The sequence below is a fragment of the Octopus sinensis genome, linkage group LG25 (genome assembly GCF_006345805.1).
Source record: "Octopus sinensis linkage group LG25, ASM634580v1, whole genome shotgun sequence".
NCBI classification, from domain to species: Eukaryota; Metazoa; Mollusca; class Cephalopoda; order Octopoda; family Octopodidae; genus Octopus; species Octopus sinensis.
The window spans coordinates 5,172,647-5,177,579 of NC_043021.1; the positions used below are offsets into that span (position 1 = coordinate 5,172,647).

At 35.4% G+C, this 4,933-nt stretch overlaps 1 long non-coding RNA gene across 1 annotated transcript; it reads left to right on the forward strand.

The window, feature by feature from the left end:
* Positions 1 to 1,448: 1,448 nt before the first annotated feature.
* On the forward strand, positions 1,449 to 4,720 carry LOC115224473. The gene is made up of 2 exons (XR_003882863.2): positions 1,449 to 2,100; positions 4,025 to 4,720. It is a non-coding gene; the product is annotated as an uncharacterized LOC115224473 (long non-coding RNA).
* The last annotated feature ends 213 nt before the right edge of the window (positions 4,721 to 4,933 follow it).

The following is a 4,933-nucleotide window of genomic DNA, read 5'->3' on the forward strand; positions in this document are numbered from 1 at the left end:
ATTAGCCGAAAGGGTTTCAGCTGCTATTTTTGGCACCCAGTAATTTATAGTGATGCTCCCTTATTGATGCACAAAATATTTATCTTCCCTGGCTTCATTTCATTCTGCCATGTGATGACAAATATGACCCAAAGAATGCTTTTTAAACAGCAGTAATTATACTAATGTAGTTTAAGATTGATTTATTTTGGTGGATTTGGTGGGCAAAGGGAAAAGATAAGCAAAAATACACTCACACACACAAACGTACACAAGCTGAGCACTGGCCCTTAATAGACTCTAAAGGGTTTCGGGAATGAGACCTAATTGTGCGTATATATAAACTCACTCACACACACACACTTTCATGTGCTGAGCACTCTTAGAAGACTATCAGAGGTTAGGGATATGCATATGTGTGTAGATATGGATACTATATACTATAGTATACTAATACTATAGGGATATGCATATGTGTGTAGATATGTTTTACATGTAATATAAATTCAGCCAAATGCACAAATAATCGGGTGACCCATGGAAGAATGTCTGATTCTCAGTTAACTGAAAATTTTTCTTTGAGGCGTTTACTTGTTCCTCCCGAAACAAAAATACATCACCACCAGCAACAACAACAAACTAAACAGATGATTAGCAAGCTATTTATCCAGGGGCCCATTTTTCTTCCCATCTCTTTATGGTTATATAAATTCTGTATATGGATGTGCAAAAAGAAGGCACCAACAATTATGGAATCAGAGTGCACACACTTATATAGACAGAAAAACCACAGACACCTTTTTTTCTGGTTGGTGGTAACCATCCTGTCATTTTAAAAGTATGATTGATTGATTGATTCTAGTTTCAGCTCACGAGCTGTGGCCATGCTGGGGCACCGCCATTGGAATATATTATCCAGCATGTCCAGTCTTTTCCACCTAATTTTGGAGGAGGGGGGTGGGGTGATTTGGTTCTTTCTTAGTATGTGATCTTATAGGAACTAACTAAACCCCACCCACCCCAATTATTTAATGTGTCGGTCCTGCCTGGTTATTTTTGGTTCCAGTCACAACCACAAATAGCAGCAGCAGTAAAAAAAAAAAAATTTTTTTTTTTAAAGATTTTCTGGGTAGCCACCTTTTACTTATTGTTTCCCCCCACCTCACCTACAGGTTTGTTCTACATGTTATTTGTTGCCTACAATAATAATATCTGTTGTTCTGAATTTTTTCCCTCTCCCCCACCACCCTTATATTTTTCCATTGAATTTTTTTTTTTTAATCCTATCCCCTCTAAAAAAAAAATTTCAAATAAAAGGCAATATACTACTTGCTTATACATACATACATACATATGTATATATGTATGTGTATATATACATATGTGTGTGTATATATATATTGTGTATGTACATACACACACAATGCGTGGCGTGTGTGTGTAATTTCTGTTGACTTTATTTTTTTATTTTTTTTTTAAATACAATTCTGTGGGAACATTCAAATGTACAACAACTACAAAAAAAAGAAATCATTAAAAAATAATATTGAAAAAAAAAAAAAATGTTTAAAAAAAATGGCAGCTGCCAACCGCAACTTAGCAGAACTGACTGAACTGGTATCTTTGTTACACAGGCAAGTGTACTCCGATATCTACATACATATTTCACTTTCTATACATACATATACACACACACCACTTCTACACATGCTTTCCTTCCTCTTACAACATTACCAATCAAAAAAAGAAACCCATGTGCATATATATATATAATATATAAAATATATATATATATGTTTGTGTGTGTGTGTGTACATACATGAGTATATGTACATGCATACATAATGGAACTTGCAGGCAAGATTATGAACTGTGAACATTTAATAAACAGCAAAAATTTCACCCGGAATATTTTTTCCCCCCTCCTTGCAACTTGATGGACAATTCCCCCTTCCCCTCCCCCCTTGTTTTTTTAAAAAAAAAGGAAAAAAATCTGACTCCGCATCAAGTCATTTGTACTTTTTGACTGTTTGTTCTGGGCAGTTTTACCATTTTGCTTCAAGTGCTTCTGTTACTTCAAAACACGGCAGAAGCATTCTCCCCCGTTCAATTACCAATGAGGTAAGTTGTACAAAGAATCCTTTGTCTTCTTCTTCTTCTATATCTGATCTCTCAGTATATATTTTCAGTTTCTGCCAGTTTTGCTTAGTTGTGATTCTCAGGGGCTTTGTTTCAACCCTTTCATTACCGTATTTATTTTGAGATGGTTGGCGTTAGGAAGGGCATCCAGCTGTAGAAACACTGCCAGATCAGACTGGAACCTGGTGCAGCCTTCTGGCTTCCCAGACCCCAGTTGAACCGTCCAATCCATGCCAGCATGGAAAGTGGATGTTAAACGATGATGATGATGTTCTGTGTTTCTTTCAATTACCTTAAATATAACAAAGAATGTAGTAAAATAACTTAGTTATCATTCAACTAGTGTTAGGAACACAAATTGTGACTAAGGTTTGATGGAAGATTTTAATTCAGAACTTATGAAAACAAGACATTTGTACTCAAAGCAAGAGCCAGTTTCCGCCTGGTTGGTAATGAAAGGGTTAAACTCCAATCCTTTCAAACATGGCAACCAGTTTGATTCTAACCCACCCAAGACCATCCTTGGTTCTATTCTGACAAATCTCTTTTAATCTTTTAGCATTCAAACTGGCCTTATCAGGCCCAAATATTCTCCTTGTTTTTTTATGTTCAAACTGACCAGATCAGGCCTCTTGCACCTACTTTACAATGTCACTTGTAAAATGAACAATCGCATCATTGAAATCTCAAAGCTATGAAATAATGTATGAGCAATTCAAAACAATGTAAATGAATAGGCATCACATTTGACGAAGTAATCTGAATGCTAAATGATCCAAACTTTTTGTTGATGTTCCATGTTAAAGGCTGGGAGTGCCAAGAGAATGGTTCATTTCAGTTAGACACAAGAACACTTGCTTTTTGCATTCTTATTAAGTTACTGTTGTTCATTTTATATTTTATTCTCCATCAGCAAGACGAATGACAAATGTCAAGAGCTATAGTGAAACTGAAATGATACTCCTTTCTGCCAAAATTTGTGTGTTGGGGGAGGTGCTAGTCTATTACATCGACTTCAGCAACATTTGAACTCAGAATGTAAAGCTTATCTAATGCTGTAACTATTCTACCAGCTTGGAAATTTGACCCCAGCTGGGTTTGAACTCAGAATGTTAAGTAATGAAGAAAATTCCCCTGGTATTTTCTCTGATGTTTTAATATTCTAACTGTATTAAATATAGATGTTTTCGATCTAGTTTGGATTCTTTGCCATCAAATTTGAATTTTTCAATTGGTGCTCAAGCCTGTTTAAACCGGCCATATCTGGCCCAGATATTCTACATGTTTTATATTCAAACTGGCAATATCTAGCCTTTCACACCTAACCAACAATGCCATTCTAAATATAAACAATCACATCATTGAAACCTCAAAGCTATGAGATAATGCTTGATTAATTCAAAACAATTTGAGTGAAAATGTATTATATTTAACAGAGTAATCTGAACACTAAAGGGTTAAACTACATCAGCCGTAATAGAATACATGTCTATCTTATCTAACTCATCCAGTAGAGCCCACCAATTGATATCTGAAAAGTTCAATGCTCTGTTATGTTGACCGGTCTGAACAAGAAGAGATAATAAACGAATGATTCTTTTTCTATTATGTTCCCCTGTTCAGACCGGTCGGAGTAACGGAGCATCTTTTGGTAGAAGCTATCGCAGTGTTCATGAGTTATTTCATCGAACTTTTCAGATATCAATTGGTGGGCTCTACTGGACGAGTTAGATAAGATAGACATGTATTCCCTTGAGCACCAATTGAAAAATTCAAATTTGATTGCAAAGAATCCAAATTAGATCGGAAACATCTATAATATTATCCATTCATAGATTTTTTTTCTTTATCTATTTCTTCCTTTGTATTTATTTAATTGTTTTTTTTTTCTTTCTTCCTTTTGCAGAAGTTTATCTACTTCAGAGACTTTGTTAACCCGTCTATAGAAATTCAACTACTCAAACAAGGATTTCCGATTCTTGGGCAATACAAGGAATTATGCAGTGCAGTGGCTTTATTTGCAAAAGAGATATATAGAGAGAGAGAGAGAGAGAAAAGCATGATTTGAGGATGCCAGGCAGAAGACGGGAAGAGTGGCGGGAAAAGAGTCACGGTTGCTAATTTTGTTGTTTTTTTTTTTTCAAACCTCAAATGAGACTGAGCTGGCATCATAAAAACACACGGCAACTGAAATTTCAAACTTTAAAAGCAAGCTGTAACTCCATCCTGCCATATTTTACTTACGATAAATCTCTCTGTCCCTTTTTTCTTCTTTTTTTGGTTGGTTGCATGGTTGTTTAAGGGGACTGGCTAGAAGCTAAGAAAAATCTCATTCCCACCCATCCAGTCATTTTTTGTTATATTTTGACATTATATGTTCTTATATATGCAGAGAGGAAAATTAAATTAAATTCACTCACCGCGAGGTCAACCACTCCGTTCTAGTGCCAGGAAGGCAGCGCATCTTAAGGGGAGACAACTCCCCTCAGTCTTAAGGGAGACAACTCATAATCCCTTCCCTCCTCACTCCCAAAAAGAAAAAAAAAAATTACCAGAAACTTATCAATAGCTTTTGATTTAAACTAAAACAGTAAAAAAAGAAGATACCTTCATACGTTTGGGTATTGAGTGAAGAGGGTAAATTATAAGATACCACAAAGAGAGCAGTACAATATTCTCTGAGATTGAGTTCTGCTCTTTATAATGTTTAAATCAAAGAGACATTACTGCAATGTCGGCAAAACATTATTTTCGTCAGTGAATTTGATTTTCTAATAGTTTCCCCAACATCAAAGAATATCAAATAAACTCTGAG